The following is an 18,428-nucleotide window of genomic DNA, read 5'->3' as shown; positions in this document are numbered from 1 at the left end:
AGGACCGTGAATTATCAGGCGCACCCTACGGACGGCTCCCTTAATGCAGAACACCCGCTAAAGAATGCTGAGGGTGCATCCTAATTGATACCCAATTCCCTTTATAATACACTACCTGTGACCAGGGCCCATAGGGTTATGGGTCCTATTTTGACTCACAGCAGTTGGGACAGCTTAATTAACACATTCACATGCAAACCTCCTGCTGGGAGAGAGAGAGAGAGAGAGAGAGAGAGAGGCTGTGGATGGAGGTATGGTATGGAAGCTGTAGGGCTGGTCATTAGAGATGCTGTTGAGGGAGAACTCTTCTGTTGAGTGTGTGTTTGGGAGCATGTCTGTGATTCTGTGTGAGTGAGAGGCATGGTGTGAACAGAGAGAGTGTGTTTGGGAGCATGTCTGTGATTCTGTTTGAGTGAGAGGCATGGTGTGAACAGAGAGAGTGTGTGTTTGGGAGCATGTCTGTGATTCTGTTTGAGTGAGAGGCATGGTGTGAACAGAGAGAGTGTGTGTTTGGGAGCATGTCTGTGATTCTGTTTGAGTGAGAGGCATGGTGTGAACAGAGAGAGTGTGTGTTTGGGAGCATGTCTGGTGTGTGTGTGTCGTGCTTCACATACTGTATGTTTGTGGGTGTGTGGAGTGGGTGTGTGTGTGTGTCGTGCTTCACATACTGTATGTTTGTGGGTGTGTGGAGTGGGTGTGTGTGTGTGTGTCGTGCTTTACATACTGTATGTCTGTGGGTGTGTGTGTGTCGTGCTTCACATACTGTATGTCTGTGGGTGTGTGTGTGTGTGTGTCGTGCTTTACATACTGTATGTTTGTGTGTGTGTGTCGTGCTTTACATACTGTATGTCTGTGGGTCGTGCTTTACATACTGTATGTTTTTGTGTGTGTGTGTGTGTGTGTGTGTGTGTCGTGCTTTACATACTGTATGTCTGTGGGTGTGTGTGTGTGTGTGTCGTGCTTTACATACTGTATGTCTGTGGGTGTGTGTGTGTGTGTGTGTGTCGTGCTTTACATACTGTATGTCTGTGGGTGTGTGGAGTGTGTGTGTGTCGTGCTTTACATACTGTATGTCTGTGGGTGGGTGTGTGTGTGTGTGTCGTGCTTTAAATACTGTATGTGTGTGGAGTGGGTGTGTGATACTCTGTGGCAGTAGTTGAGAGAGAGGCTTTAGTGAGCCGAGACCAACTCAGAACTTAAGGGTCCAGTCACCATTCACGACTCAGCGTTTCAAACTACATAGTGCACCACTTTAGATCAGAGTCCTATGGCACCCTATTCCCTACATAGTGCACTACTTTAGATCTGAGTCCTATGGCACCCTATTCCCTACATAGTGCACCACTTTAGATCTGAGTCCTATGGCACCCTATTCCCTACATAGTGCACCACTTTAGTACAGGTAGAGATGGTTCAGTACAGGTAGAGAGGGTTCAGTACAGGTAGAGATGGTTCAGTACAGGTAGAGAGGGTTCAGTACAGGTAGAGATGGTTCAGTACAGGTAGAGAGGGTTCAGTACAGGTAGAGAGGGTTCAGTACAGTACAGGTAGAGAGGGTTCAGTACAGGTAGAGAGTGTTCAGTACAGGTAGAGAGTGTTCAGTACAGGTAGAGAGGGTTCAGTACAGGTAGAGAGGGTTCAGTACAGGTAGAGATGGTTCAGTACAGGTAGAGATGGTTCAGTACAGGTAGAGATGGTTCAGTACAGTACAGGTAGAGATGGTTCAGTACAGTACAGGTAGAGAGGGTTCAGTACAGGTAGAGAGGGTTCGGTACAGGTAGAGAGGGTTCGGTACAGGTAGAGAGGGTTCAGTACAGGTAGAGAGTGTTCAGTACAGGTAGAGAGTGTTCAGTACAGGTAGAGAGGGTTCAGTACAGGTAGAGTTGGTTCAGTACAGGTAGAGATGGTTCAGTACAGGTAGAGAGGGTTCAGTACAGTACAGGTAGAGATGGTTCAGTACAGTACAGGTAGAGAGGGTTCAGTACAGGTAGAGAGGGTTCAGTACAGGTAGAGATGGTTCAGTACAGGTAGAGAGGGTTCAGTACAGGTAGAGAGGGTTCAGTACAGGTAGAGAGGGTTCAGTACAGGTAGAGAGTGTTCAGTACAGGTAGAGAGTGTTCAGTACAGGTAGAGAGGGTTCAGTACAGGTAGAGATGGTTCAGTACAGGTAGAGATGGTTCAGTACAGGTAGAGAGGGTTCAGTACAGTACAGGTAGAGATGGTTCAGTACAGTACAGGTAGAGAGGGTTCAGTACAGGTAGAGAGGGTTCAGTACAGGTAGAGATGGTTCAGTACAGGTAGAGAGGGTTCAGTACAGGTAGAGAGGGTTCAGTACAGGTTGAGAGGGTTCAGTACAGGTAGAGAGGGTTCAGTACAGGTAGAGAGTGTTCAGTACAGGTAGAGAGGGTTCAGTACAGGTAGAGATGGTTCAGTACAGGTAGAGATGGTTCAGTACAGGTAGAGAGGGTTCAGTACAGTACAGGTAGAGATGGTTCAGTACAGTACAGGTAGAGAGGGTTCAGTACAGGTAGAGAGGGTTCAGTACAGGTAGAGAGGGTTCAGTACAGGTAGAGAGGGTTCAGTACAAGTAGAGAGGGTTCAGTACAGGTAGAGATGGTTCAGTACAGTACAGGTAGAGAGGGTTCAGTACAGGTATAGATGGTTCAGTACAGGTAGAGATGGTTCAGTACAGCTAGAGATGGTTCAGTACAGGTAGAGATGGTTCAGTACAGCTAGAGATGGTTCAGTACAGGTAGAGATGGTTCATTACAGGTAGAGAGGGTTCAGTACAGGTAGAGAGGGTTCAGTACAGGTAGAGATGGTTCAGTACAGCTAGAGATGGTTCAGTACAGCTAGAGATGGTTCAGTACAGGTAGAGATGGTTCAGTACAGCTAGAGATGGTTCAGTACAGGTAGAGATGGTTCAGTACAGGTAGAGAGGGTTCAGTACAGGTAGAGAGGGTTCAGTACAGGTAGAGAGGGTTCAGTACAGGTAGAGATGGTTCAGTACAGGTAGAGAGGGTTCAGTACAGGTAGAGATGGTTCAGTACAGCTAGAGATGGTTCAGTACAGGTAGAGATGGTTCAGTACAGCTAGAGATGGTTCAGTACAGCTAGAGATGGTTCAGTACAGGTAGAGATGGTTCAGTACAGGTAGAGATGGTTCAGTACAGGTAGAGATGGTTCAGTACAGGTAGAGAGGGTTCAGTACAGGTAGAGAGGGTTCAGTACAGGTAGAGAGGGTTCAGTACAGGTAGAGAGGGTTCAGTACAGGTAGAGAGGGTTCAGTACAGGTAGAGATGGTTCAGTACAGGTAGAGATGGTTCAGTACAGGTAGAGATGGTTCAGTACAGGTAGAGAGGGTTCAGTACAGGTAGAGATGGTTCAGTACAGCTAGAGATGGTTCAGTACAGCTAGAGATGGTTCAGTACAGGTAGAGAGGGTTCAGTACAGGTAGAGAGGGTTCAGTACAGCTAGAGAGGGTTCAGTACAGCTAGAGATGGTTCAGTACAGCTAGAGAGGGTTCAGTACAGGTAGAGAGGGTTCAGTACAGGTAGAGAGGGTTCAGTACAGGTAGAGAGGGTTCAGTACAGGTAGAGAGGGTTCAGAACAGGTAGAGAGGGTTCAGAACAGGTAGAGAGGGTTCAGAACAGGTAGAGAGGGTTCAGAACAGCTAGAGATGGTTCAGAACAGCTAGAGATGGTTCAGTACAGGTAGAGAGTGTTCAGTACAGGTAGAGAGGGTTCAGTACAGCTAGAGAGGGTTCAGTACAGGTAGAGATGGTTCAGTACAGTACAGGTAGAGAGGGTTCAGTACAGGTAGAGAGGGTTCAGTACAGGTAGAGAGGGTTCAGTACAGGTAGAGATGGTTCAGTACAGGTAGAGAGGGTTCAGTACAGGTAGAGAGGGTTCAGTACAGGTAGAGAGGGTTCAGTACAGGTAGAGATGGTTCAGTACAGGTAGAGATGGTGCCATGGCAGCGTGAAGCTAGTGAGGAGCACAGACATATTTTGTACCTCATTAATGTGATAAACACAATTCATTTGTCTGACACAGCTTTTAAGATTTCTTACCCATTCACGGCAGTATGTGACTCATAGGTTCATCTTCATGGGAGCTGGCCAAATCTCACTCTATTCCCTATATAGTGCACTGCTTTTGAACAGGGCCCACAGGGCATAGGGTGCCCTTTTGGGTTACACCGGCTGTGAGAGCTGGCCAAATACAGCCCTGTTGCTAATGTGTCAAAATAACTTAGCAGTATTGGTAAGACATGAATTCTATCAGTCCCTTCAAGTGCTCCCACTACTTGTTGGACAGTTATTTAAAAGTCTCCTTCATGGTGTGTTATGTAGGCCACAGTCCTACATTACGTCCTACGTTACACCCCTATATTTATCCCAACCTGTTTTGAAAAGTTGGACTGGTGTGTTGGTGAGAATCTCACATCCTCCTCACCAGTGTTATGTAGAAGTCAGCATTATGTAGCTATAGACAGAGTCTATGGTAAAGAAGGAGCCAACTGTCCACGTTATCATCCTAGTTAACAAGCTGTGGGCTGTTTGGGAGGCCAGCCAAGGCAGGTGGGGTGTCCTAACTCCTAACTCCTAGCTCCTAGCCAGGGACCAACGCAAGCGGGGTGTCCTAGCTCCTAGCCAGGGACCAACGCAGGCTGGGTGTCCTAACTCCTAGCTCCTAGCTAGGGACCAACGCAGGCGGGGTGTCCTAGCTCCTAGCTCCTAGCCAGGGACCAACGCAGGCTGGGTGTCCTAACTCCTAGCTCCTAGCCAGGGACCAACGCAGGCTGGGTGTCCTAACTCCTAGCTCCTAGCCAGGGACCAACGCAGGCTGGGTGTCCTAACTCCTAGCTCCTAGCCAGGGACCAACGCAGGCTGGGTGTCCTAACTCCTAGCTCCTAGCCAGGGACCAACGCAGGCTGGGTGTCCTAACTCCTAGCTCCTAGCCAGGGACCAACGCAGGCGGGGTGTCCTAACTCCTAGCTCCTAGCCAGGGACCAACGCAGGCGGGGTGTCCTAACTCCTAGCTCCTAGCCAGGGACCAACGCAGGCGGGGTGTCCTAACTCCTAGCTCCTAGCCAGGGACCAGGGGATAGATGGGAAAATGACCATCCTCCTCCTCAATCACTGAGGCTCCATCTCAATTTGCACCCTATTCCCTATTTCTTTTACAGTCCTATGAATATATAATGGTAAATAATGGTTGGAAGTGCAAAGCGGGATTTAAAGGGGCAATCAGCAGTTGAAACAATAACAAAGCTAACTCCCCGCCCCTGTTTCTGTAGAAAGCTGAGAGGGATAGATAGGGCTGGAAAAATGTGACCACTCTCAAATTTATAGACCGAGCTATGAATGCAAAGGACTGACCCTCCCTGATATAAAAATGATTTCAACCATGTTGTGAGACTATGTTTACATTTACTTTGATTACAAACATCGGAGTAAAACAAGCTGATATTTTGGGTTCTGATTGGTAGGACAGTTGAACTAAACTCACGAGACATAGAGAAAGTATTCAGATCACTTGACTTTATCCACATTTTGTTACATTACAGCCTTATTCTCAAATGGATTTAATCGTTTTTTCCCTCATCATTCTACACACAATACCCCATAATGACATCACAATACCCCATAATGACATCACAATACCCCATAATGACATCACAATACTCCATAATGACATCACAATAGCCCATAATGACATCACAATACCCCATAATGACAAAGCAAAAACAGGTTTTTAGAAATTTTTGTAAAACGTATTAAAAATAAAGAACTGAAATATCACATTTACTTAAGTATTCAGACCCTTTACTCAGTACTTTGTTGAAGCACCTTTGGCAGTGACTACAGCCTCCAGTCTTCTTCAACAGCGCCGCCTCAACCTCAGGAGGCTAAAGAAATTTGGCTTAAAACCTAAAACCCTCACAAACTTTTACAGATGCACAATCGAGAGCATCCTGTCAGGCTGTATCACCGCCTGGTACGGCAACTGCTCCGCCCACAACCGCAGGGCTCTCCAGAGTGTAGTGAGGTCTGCCCAACGTATTGCCGGGGGCAAACTACCTGCCCTCCAGGACACCTACACCACCCAATGTCACAGGAAGGCCATAAAGATCATCAAGGACAACAACCACCCGAGCCACTGCCTGTTCACCCCGCTATCATCCAAAAGGCAAGGCCAGTGCAGGAGCATCAAAGCAGGGACCGAGAGACTGAAAAATAGCTTCTATCTCAAGGCCATTAGACTGCTAAACAGCCATCACTAGCACATCAGGGGCGGCTGCCTATAGACATACAGTCGTGGCCAAACGTTTTGAGAATGACACATTAATTTCCACAAAGTTTGCTGCTTCAGTGTCTTTAGATATTGTTGTCAGATGTTACTATGGAATACTGAAGTATAATTACAAGCATTTCATAAGTGTCAAAGGCTTTTATTGACAATTACATGAAGTTGATGCAAAGAGGCAATTTCTTTTTCAAGACCTCTGCAATCCGCCCTGGCATGCTGTCAATTAACTTCTGGGCCACATCCTGACTGATGGCAGCCCATTCTTGCATAATCAATGCTTGTAGTTTGTAAACCTGATGTTAAAGGAGAGGGATGGATTATAACAGTAAACCTGATGTTAAAGGAGAGAGAGGGATTATAACACTAAACCTGATGTTAAAGGAGAGAGAGGGATTATAACAGTAAACCTGATGTTAAAGGAGAGGGATGGATTATAACAGTAAACCTGATGTTAAATGAGAGAGAGGGATTATAACACTAAACCTGATGTTAAAGGAGAGGGATGGATTATAACAGTAAACCTGATATTAAAGGAGAGAGAGGGATTATAACAGTAAACCTGATGTTAAAGGAAAGAGAGGGATTATAACAGTAAACCTGATGTTAAAGGAGAGAGAGGGATTATAACAGTAAACCTGATGTTAAAGGAGAGAGAGGGATTATAACACTAATCCTGATGTTAAAGGAGAGAGAGGGATAATAACAGTAAACCTGATTTTAAAGGAGAGAGAGGGATTATAACAGTAAACCTGATGTTAAAGGAAAGAGAAGGATTATAACAGTAAACCTGATGTTAAAGGAGAGAGAGGGATTATAACAGTAAACCTGATGTTAAAGGAGAGAGAGGGATTATAACAGTAAACCTGATGTTAAAGGAGAGAGAGGGATTATAACACTAAACCTGATGTTAAAGGAGAGAGAGGGATTATAACAGTAAACCTGATGTTAAAGGAGAGAGAGGGATTATAACAGTAAACCTGATGTTAAAGGAGAGAGAGGGATTATAACAGTAAACCTGATGTTAAAGGAGAGAGAGGGATAATAACAGTAAACCTGATGTTAAAGGAGAGAGAGGGATTATAACAGTAAACCTGATGTTAAAGGAGAGAGAGGGATTATAACACTAAACCTGATGTTAAAGGAGAGAGAGGGATTATAACAGTAACCCTGATGTTAAAGGAGAGAGAGGGATTATAACAGTAAACCTGATGTTAAAGGAGAGAGAGGGAGAGAGGGATTATAACAGTAACCCTGATGTTAAAGGAGAGAGAGGGAGAGAGGGATTATAACACTAAACCTGATGTTAAAGGAGAGAGAGGGATAATAACAGTAAACCTGATGTTAAAGGAGAGAGAGGGATTATAACAGTAAACCTGATGTTAAATGAGAGAGAGGGAGAGAGGGATTATAACAGTAAACCTGATGTTAAATGAGAGAGAGGGATTATAACAGTAAACCTGATGTTAAAGGAGAGAGAGGGATTATAACAGTAAACCTGATGTTAAAGGAGAGGGAGGGATTATAACAGTAAACCTGATGTTAAAGGAGAGAGAGGGATTATAACAGTAAACCTGATGTTAAAGGAGAGAGAGGGAGAGAGGGATTATAACAGTAAACCTGATGTTAAATGAGAGAGAGGGATTATAACAGTAAACCTGATGTTAAAGGAGAGGGAGGGATTATAACAGTAAACCTGATGTTAAAGGAGAGAGAGGGATTATAACAGTAAACCTGATGTTAAAGGAGAGAGAGGGAGAGAGGGATTATAACAGTAAACCTGATGTTAAAGGAGAGAGAGGGAGAGAGGGATTATAACACTAAACCTGATGTTAAAGGAGAGAGAGGGATAATAACAGTAAACCTGATGTTAAAGGAGAGAGAGGGATAATAACAGTAAACCTGATGTTAAAGGAGAGAGAGGGATAATAACAGTAAACCTGATGTTAAAGGAGAGAGAGGGATTATAACAGTAACCCTGATGTTAAAGGAGAGAGAGGGAGAGAGGGATTATAACAGTAACCCTGATGTTAAAGGAGAGAGAGGGATTATAAACAGTAAACCTGATGTTAAAGGAGAGAGAGGGATTATAACAGTAACCCTGATGTTAAAGGAGAGAGAGGGAGAGAGGGATTATAACAGTAACCCTGATGTTAAAGGAGAGAGAGGGATTATAACAGTAAACCTGATGTTAAAGGAGAGAGAGGGATTATAACAGTAACCCTGATGTTAAAGGAGAGAGAGGGAGAGAGGGATTATAACAGTAACCCTGATGTTAAAGGAGAGAGAGGGAGAGAGGGATTATAACAGTAACCCTGATGTTAAAGAGAGAGAGAGAGGGATTATAACAGTAACCCTGATGTTAAAGGAGAGAGAGGGAGAGAGGGATTATAACAGTAAACCTGATGTTAAAGGAGAGAGAGGGATTATAACAGTAAACCTGATGTTAAAGGAGAGAGAGGGATTATAACAGTACTAATGTACTTGTCCTCTTGCTCAGTTGTGCACCGGGGCCTCCCACTCCTCTTTCTATTCTGGTTAGGGCCAGTTTGTGCTGTTCTGTGAAGGGAGTAGTACACAGCGTTGTACAAGATCTTCAGTTTCTTGGAAAGATCTCACATGGAATAACCCTCATTTCTCAGAACAAGAATAGACTGACGAGTTTCAGAAGAAAGGTCTTTGTTTTTGGCCATTTTGAGCCTGTAATCGAACCCACAAATGCTGATGCTCCAGATACTCAACTAGTCTAAAGGCCTGTTTTATTGCTTCTTTAATCAAGCACAACAGTTTTCAGCTGTGTTAACATAATTGCAAAGGGTTTTCAAATGATCGATTAGCCTTTTAAAATGATAAACTTGGATTAGCTAACACAACGTGCCATTGGAACACAGGAGTGATGGTTGCTGATAATGGGCCTCTGTAGCCTATGTAGATATTCCATTAAAAAAAACAAATCCAGCTACAATAGTCATTTACAACATCAACAATGTCTACACTGTATTTCTGATCAATTTGATGTTATTTTAACAGACAAACTATGTGCTTTTCTTTCAAAAACAAGGACATTTTGAACCGCAAACTTTTGAACGGTAGTGTGTGTTTTTGCTGTTTCTTCTTTTATAAAGCCACAAAGATTGGAGAAGGTGTTTTATCAATAGATATCTGTTTTGGATAGATAACTCTTCGTGTTGTTTCGTGTTTTCCAAATTTCCCAGAAGTGGTATGACTCTCTCTGTATCTCTCTCTGTCTCTCTCTCTGTCTTCTCTCAATTCAATTCAAGGGCTTTATTGAAATGGGAAACATGTGTTAACATTGCCAAAGCAAGTGAGGTAGATAATATATAAAGTGAATATATAAAGTGAAATAAACAATAAAAATTAACAGTAAACATTACACATAGAGAAGTTTCAAAACAATAAAGACATTACAAATGTCATATTATATATATATACAGTGTTTTAACAATGTACAAATGGTTAAAGGACACAAGATAAAATAAATAAGCATAAGTATAGGTTGTATTTACAATGGTGTTTGTTCTTCAATGATTGCCCTTTTCTTGTGGCAACAGGTCACAAATCTTGCTGCTGTGATGGAACACTGGAATTTCACCCAGTAGATATGGGAGTTTATCAAAATTGGATTTGTTTTCGAATTCTTTGTGGATCTGTGTAATCTGAGGGAAATATCATCATTAGTCATTTAGGTCATCATTCAGAGATCCTCACTGAACTTCTGGAGAGAGTTTGCTGCACTGAAAGTAATCGGGCTGAATAATTTTGCACGCCCAATTTTTCAGTTTTTGATTTGTTAAAGAAGTTTGAAATATCCAATAAATGTCGTTCCACTTCATGATTGTGTCCCACTTGTTGTTGATTCTTCACAAAAAAATACAGTTTTATATCTTTATGTTTGAAGCCTGAAATGTGGCAAAAGGTCGCAAAGTTCAAGGGGGCCGAATACTTTCGCAAGGCACTGTATGTCTCTCTAATATGGTCATACATTGGGCAGGAGGTTAGGAAGTGCAGCTCAGTTTCCACCTCATTTTGTGGGCAGTGAGTCTCTCTGTGTCTCTCTCTGTCTCTGTCTCTCTGTCTCTCTCTCTGTCTCTCTCTGTCTCTCTCTCTGTCTCTCTCTGTCTCTCTCTCTCTGTCTCTCTCTCTGTGTCTCTCTGTGTCTCTCTCTCTGTGTCTCTCTCTGTCTCTCTCTGTGTCTCTCTCTCTCTGTATCTCTCTCTCTCTCTCTCTCTCTCTGTGTGTATGTATCTGTGTCTCTGCTACAGGGTTGGGAGAGTTCTGGGTCTCTGCTACAGGGCTGGGAGAGTTCTGCGTCTCTGCTACAGGGCTGGGAGAGTTCTGTGTGTATGTATCTGGGTCTCTGCTACAGGGTTGGGAGAGTTCTGGGTCTCTGCTACAGGGCTGGGAGAGTTCTGCGTCTCTGCTACAGGGCTGGGAGAGTTCTGGGTCTCTGCTACAGGGCTGAGGTGAGAGGGAAGGATGATGGGTGTATGTCTCTCTCTCGCTCTCGCTCTCTCTATCTCTCTCTGTCTCTGTCTCTCTCTCTCAATTCAATTCAAGGGCTTTATTGGCATGGGAAACATGTGTTAACATTGCCAAAGCAAGTGAGGTAGACAACATACAAAGTGAATATATAAAGGGAAAAACAACAAAAATTAACAGTAAACATTACACATACAGAAGTTTTCAAAACAATAAAGACATTACAAATGTCATATTATATATATACAGTGTTTTATACAGTGTCTGTCTTTCTCTCTCTCTCTCTCTGACTCCCTGTCTTCTACATCTTCATTATCTTCTTCACTGGGTGTTTCTCTAGTGTTACCTCATCTTATCTTCATCTCACTGTATGACTTCCTTTCTGCTCTTTCTTCCTCCCCCTCTTTTCACACCTCTATCTCAATTCAATTCAATTTAAGGGCTTTATTATCTCTCTCTCTCTCGCTCTCTCTCTCTCTCTCTCTCTCTCTCTCTCTCTCTCTCTCTCTCTCTCTATCTCTCTATCTCTCTCTCTCTAACTCTCTATCTCTCTCACTCTCTCTCTCTCTCTCATTCAATTCAATGGCTTTATTGGCATGGGAAACATGTGTTAACATTGCCAAAGCAAGTGAGGTAGATAATATAATAATCTCTCTCTCTCTCTCTCTCTCTCTCTCTCTCTCTCTCTCTCTCTGTCTGTCTCTCTCACTCTCTCTCACTCTCACCCACCAGAATCTTTCTTTCCCTGGTCCTCTGTATTCCTCCCCATCTGGCAGAGTCCCTGTGTTACCGCAGCAGCACATTACTGTGATCTCACAGACAAACAGCAGCCCTCCCAGATGCACAGGCATATACTGGACATGGGGCTGCGCACACACACACACAGACACAGGCACACACACACAGGCATTAACAAAGACACAGACACAGGCACAGGCACAGACACAGGCACACAGACACATACACAGGCACACACACACACACACACACTAACAAAGACACACACACAAAGGCTCACACACAGACACACACGCATACACACACACGCACACACACACACACACACAGGCACACACACAGAGAGACACACAGACACACACAGGCACACACACAGACACACACACACAGGCACACACACAGACACACACAGAGAGACACACACACACACATCATCGCTCATGGCTTTGCCGTGAGGTTCTGATATTTCTTAATTATTATTAAACTTTTGTGATTGTGTGGGTATTGTTATTGTATTGCTAGATATTACTGGGTTGAAGCTAACATCTGTGTACACGATCAATAAACAGTGATCGAAAACTTTAACCTGTTGGTCAATAATAAATCATGATCTCTATCGCCCTAACCTCTACAAACACAAATCAGTTTCTCTCCTTTCAAATGTCTTTCAAAAAGACAGACGGTCTATGTGTAACAGTATAACTTTAGACCGTCCCCTACCCGGGCGCGAACCAGGAACCCTCTGCACACATCAACAACAGTCACCCACGAAGCATCGTTACCCATCGCTCCACAAAAGCCGCGGCCCTTGCAGAGCAAAGGGGAACCACTATTTCAAGGTCTCAGAGCAAGTGACGTCACCAATTGAAACGCTATTTAGCGCGCACCACCGCTAACTAGCTAGTCGTTTCACATCCGTTACATCAGCACCACCGCTAACTAGCTAGCCGTTTCACATCCGTTACATCAGCACCACCGCTAACTAGCTAGTCGTTTCACATCCGTTACATCAGCACCACCGCTAACTAGCTAGTCGTTTCACATCCGTTACATCAGCACCACCGCAAACTAGCTAGTCGTTTCACATCCGTTACATCAGCACCACCGCTAACTAGCTAGTCGTTTCACATCCGTTACATCAGCACCACCGCTAACTAGCTAGTCGTTTCACATCCGTTACATCAGCACCACCGCTAACTAGCTAGCCGTTTCACATCCGTTACATCAGCACCACCGCTAACTAGCTAGCCGTTTCACATCCGTTACATCAGCACCACCGCTAACTAGCTAGCCGTTTCACATCCGTTACATCAGCACCACCGCTAACTAGCTAGCCGTTTCACATCCGTTACATGTGCACTACCGCTAACTAGCTAGCCGTTTCACATCCGTTACATGTGCACTACCGCTAACTAGCTAGTCGTTTCACATCCGTTACACTCACCCCCCTTTTGACCTCCTCCTTTTCCGCAGCAACCAGTGATCCGGGTCAACAGCATCAATGTAACTTTAGTCCATCCCCTAGCCGGGCTCGAACCAGGGACCCTCTGCACACATCAACAACTGACACCCACGAAGCATCGTTACCCATCGCGCCACAAAAGCGGCGGCCCTTTCAGAGCAAGTGGTCTCAGAGCAAGTGACGTCACCGATTGAAACGCTATTAGCCCGCACCACCGCTAACTAGCTAGCCATTTCACATCGGTTACACATAGGCCAATTAGCATGATTAGCATGATATTATCAAAACCTTGTTCAATCTCGTACAACCTCGTACAACCTCGTACAATGTCGACCAATTGCGCTCACGTTGGTCGGGTTGCTAAGCTAATCATCAAGCAAATCCCTTCTCAAAGTAAGGATATGAGTCAGGAAACCTGCCTATTTTCCTTGAAAGTATGTAATGTCATGATTCCAAAGTTATATGATACTACCGAAGCAAGTTAATTATCTCACATCTCGAAAAAGGTTTGTAATGTTATGAGGTAGCAGGTAGCCTAGTGGTTAGAGCGTTGGGCCAGTAACCAAAAGGTTTCTAGATCGAATTTAACCAGATAGGCTAGTTGAGAACAAGTTCTCATTTACAATTGGGACCTGGTCAAGATAAAGCAAAGCAGTTCAACACAACACAGAGTTACACATGGAATAAACAAACATACAGTCAATAACACAGTAGTGAGTGCAAATGAGGTAAGATAAGGGAGGTAAGGAAATAAATAGGCCATGGTGGCAAAGTAATTACAACTTAGCAATTAAACACTGGAATGGTAGATGTGCAGAAGACGAATGTGCAATTAGAGAGACTGGTGTGCAAAGGAGAAAGATAAATCAAATAAATACAGTATGGGGATGAGGTAGTTGGATGGGCTATTTACAGATGGGCTATGCACAGGTGCAGTGATCTGTGAGCTGCTCTGACAGCTGGTGCTTAAAGTTAGTGAGGAAGACATGAGTCTCCAGCTTCAGTGATTGTTGCAGTTCGTTCCAGTCATTGGCAGCAGAGAACTGTAAGGAAAGGCGGCCAAAGGAGGAATTGGCTTTGTGGGTGACCAGTGAGATATACCTGCTGGAGTGCGTGCTACGGGTGGGTGCTGCTATGGTGAACAGTGAGCTGAGATAAGGCGGGGCTTTACCTAGCAGAGACTTGTAGATGACCTGAAGACAGTGGGTTTGGCGATGAGTATGTAGCGAGGGCCAGCCAACTAGAGCATACAGGTCGCAGTGGTGGGTAGTATATGGGGTTTTGGTGACAAAACGGATGGCACCGTGATAGACTGCATCCAATTTGTTGAGTAGAGTGTTGGAGGCTATTTTGTAAATGACATCGCCGAAGTCGAGGATCGGTAGGATGGTCAGTTTTACGAAGGTATGTTTGGCAGCATGAGTGAAGGATGCTTTGTTGCAAAATAGGAAGCCAAAGTTGATTCTAGATTTAATTTTGGATTGGAGATGCTTAATGTGAGTCTGGAAGGAGAGTTTACAGTCTAACCAGACACCTAAGTATTTGCAGTTGTCCACATATTCTAAGTCAGAACCTTCCAGAGTAGTGAAGCTGGACAGGCGGGCAGGTGTGGACAGCGATCGGTTGAAGAGCATGCATTTAGTTTTACTTGCATTTAATAGCAGTTGGAGGCCACGGAAGGGGAGTTGTATGGCATTAAAGCTTGTCTGGAGGTTAGTTAACACAGTGTCCAACGAAGGGCCAGAAGTATACAGAATGGTATCGTCTGCGTAGAGGTGGATCAGAGAATCACCAGCAGCAAGAGCGACATCATTGATGTATACAGAGAAAAGAGTCAGCCAGAGAAATGAAGAAACAGGCCCTACCCGTACCCTAGTTATTGATGAAGAAACAGGCCCTATCTGTACACTAGTTATTGATGAAGAAACAGGCCCTACCTGTACCCTAGTTATTGATGAAGAAACAGGCCCTACCTGTACCCTAGTTATTGATGAAGAAACAGGCCCTACCTGTACCCTAGTTATTGATGAAGAAACAGGCCCTACCTGTACCCTAGTTATTGATGAAGAAACAGGCCCTACCTGTACCCTAGTTATTGATGAAGAAACAGGCCCTATCTGTACACTAGTTATTGATGAAGAAACAGGCCCTACCTATACCCTGGTTATTGATGAAGAAACAGGCCCTACCTGTACCCTAGTTATTGATGAAGAAACAGGCCCTACCTGTACCCTGGTTATTGATGAAGAAACAGGCCCTACCTGTACCCTGGTTATTGATGAAGAAACAGGCCCTACCTGTACCCTAGTTATTGATGAAGAAACAGGCCCTACCTGTACCCTAGTTATTGATGAAGAAACAGGCCCTACCTGTACCCTAGTTATTGATGAAGAAACAGGCCCTACCTGTACCCTAGTTATTGATGAAGAAACAGGCCCTACCTGTACCCTAGTTATTGATGAAGAAACAGGCCCTACCTGTACCCTAGTTATTGATGCATAATGTCTGGGCCCATCGGACTCGGTTCAGGGAACTTTGAGAAAGATATCTGGCCTGGTCCATGCTGTGCTCTCATTGGAAAGCACTTAGCTACCACTTAGATGATTCATCTGCTCCACACACACACCATGGGCAGATGCACACACACAGTGACTCTGAAGGAAATTGTGTTTCTCTTCTACCTTGGTTCCACTCTCTGACTTAATGAGCTTTCTTTCTCTCTGTCTCTCTTTGTTTCTCTCTCTGTCTCTCTCTTTCTCTGTCTCTCTTTGTTTCTCTCTCTCTCTCTCTGTCTTTCTCTGTCTCTCTCTCTGTCTCTCTCCCTCTGTGTCTCTTTCTCTGTCTCTCTCTCACTCACTCTCTTTCTGTCTCAATTCAATTTCAATTTAAGGACTTAATTGACATGGGAAACTTATTTTTACATTGCCGAAGGTAGTGAAATAGATAATAAACACTTAGTGAAATAAACAATAAAAATGAACAGTAAACATTACAATCACAGAAGTTTCAAAATAATAATGTATAATGTATGTATATTTACAGTGTTGTAATGATGCAAAAATAGTTAAAGTACAAAGAGAAAATAAATAAACATAAATATGGGTTGTATTTACAATGGTGTTTGTTCTTCAATGGTTGCCCTTTTCTTGTGGCAACAGGTCACAAATCTTGCTGCTGTGACGTCACACTGTGGAATTTCACCCAGTAGATATGGGAGTTGATCAAAATTGTATTTGTTTTCATTTTTTTTTGTGGGTCTGTGTAATCTGAGGGAAATATGTGTCTCTAATATGGTCATACGTTGGGCAGGAGGTTAGCAAGTGCAGGTCAGTTTCCACCTCATTTTGTGGGCAGTGAGCACATAGCCTGTCTTCTCTTGAGAGCCATGTCTGCCTACGGCGGCCTTTCTCAATAGCAAGGCTATGCTCACTGAGTCTGTACATAGTCAAAGCTTTCCTTCATTTTGGGTCAGTCACAGTGGTCAGGTATTCTGCCGCTGTGTACTCTCTGTTTAGGGCCAAATAGCATTCGCTCTCTGTCTCTTTCTCTAACTCTCCTCCCTCTCTGTCTTGCTCCCTCTCTCTATATATTTCTGTTTAGTGTTTTACACTTTCCATGTCTCCTGACCCACAGTGATGACAGAGTCTGTCCTCTCTGGCTTCCTGATCCACAGTGATGACAGAGTCTGTCCTCTCTGGCTTCCTGACCCACAGTGATAACAGAGTCTGTCCTCTCTGGCTTCCTGACACACAGTGATGACAGAGTCTGTCCTCTCTGGCTTCCTGACCCACAGTGATAACAGAGTCTGTCCTCTCTGGCTTCCTGACACACAGTGATGACAGAGTCTGTCCTCTCTGGCTTCCTGACCCACACTGATGACAGAGTCTGTCCTCTCTGGCTTCCTGACCCACAGTGATGACAGAGTATGTCCTCTCTGGCTTCCTGACCCACAGTGATGACAGAGTCTGTCCTCTCTGGCTTCCTGACCCACAGTGATGACAGAGTCTGTCCTCTCTGGCTTCCTGACCCACAGTGATGACAGAGTCTGTCCTCTCTGGCTTCCTGACCCACAGTGATAACAGAGTCTGTCCTCTCTGGCTTCCTGACACACAGTGATGACAGAGTCTGTCCTCTCTGGCTTCCTGACCCACAGTGATGACAGAGTCTGTCCTCTCTGGCTTCCTGACCCACAGTGATGACAGAGTCTGTCCTCTCTGGCTTCCTGACCCACAGTGATGACAGAGTCTGTCCTCTCTGGCTTCCTGACCCACAGTGATGACAGAGTCTGTCCTCTCTGGCTTCCTGACCCACAGTGATGACAGAGTCTGTCCTCTCTGGCTTCCTGACCCACAGTGATAACAGAGTCTGTCCTCTCTGCCTTCCTGACCCACAGTGATGACAGAGTCTGTCCTCTCTGGCTTCCTGACCCACAGTGATGAGAGTCTGTCCTCTCTGGCTTCCTGACCCACAGTGATGACAGAGTCTGTCCTCTCTGGCTTCCTGACCCACAGTGATGACAGAGTCTGTCCTCTCTGGCAATTTTTGTTGTTGTTGATGGCGTCCGGTTTCAATTGCCAGGCTATGATCACTAATTCTGTATAAGGTTTTTCTTTGTTTGGGGTCTTCTACAATGCTCTCTCCTTCTCTCCTCCAGGCACCATCGAGGCGTGTCTGAGCCACCTGTTGAAACGGCGAGCGGCGGGCTTCCTGCGTAGCGACAAGATCGGCGCCCTTTTCACCAAGATCGGCAAGGTCAACGCCACGGCCGGAGAGGTGTGCCGGAAGGTCCAGGAGCAGCTCACACAGCAGGCAGAGGTCACCAGGTACTGATTGACCTTTGAACTTTTACCCCTTACACCTGACCTCATAGCACTACCTCCAATCTACAGGAGAAATATGTGAAATCAGTTATGTAATATTGATGTATAGACATTATGTAGTTAATACATCTCGGGTTTTCCAGTTTTCCTTCCTTGTTTCCACACCTTCACTGACAGTGTAGCATGGTAGAACCAGAGTGAAGAAACGGTGTAGCAGGGTAGAACCACACAGTGTAGCAGGGTAGAACCACACAGTGAAGAGACAGTGTAGCAGGGTAGAACCACACAGTGTAGCAGGGTAGAACCACAGTGAAGAGACAGTGTAGCAGGGTAGAACCACAGTGAAGAGACAGTGTAGCAGGGTAGAACCACAGTGAAGAGACAGTGTAGCAGGGTAGAACCACAGTGAAGAGACAGTGTAGCAGGGTAGAACCACACAGTGTAGCAGGGTAGAACCACAGTGAAGAGACAGTGTAGCAGGGTAGAACCACACAGTGTAGCAGGGTAGAACCACACAGTGTAGCAGGGTAGAACCACAGTGAAGAGACAGTGTAGCAGGGTAGAACCACACAGTGTAGCATGGTAGAACCACAGTGAA

The 18,428-nt window shown here is 44.8% G+C and overlaps 1 pseudogene; it reads left to right on the top strand.

The window, feature by feature from the left end:
- Positions 1–18,428, top strand: part of LOC135559707 (small G protein signaling modulator 2-like) — a 123,082-nt pseudogene that overhangs the window by 17,471 nt on the left and 87,183 nt on the right.

Source organism: Oncorhynchus nerka, linkage group LG14 (assembly GCF_034236695.1).
Source record: "Oncorhynchus nerka isolate Pitt River linkage group LG14, Oner_Uvic_2.0, whole genome shotgun sequence".
In the NCBI taxonomy this organism is placed as follows: domain Eukaryota; kingdom Metazoa; phylum Chordata; class Actinopteri; order Salmoniformes; family Salmonidae; genus Oncorhynchus; species Oncorhynchus nerka.
The sequence above is the reverse complement of the archived record's forward strand: the minus strand, read 5'-3'. Positions and strand labels throughout refer to the sequence as shown.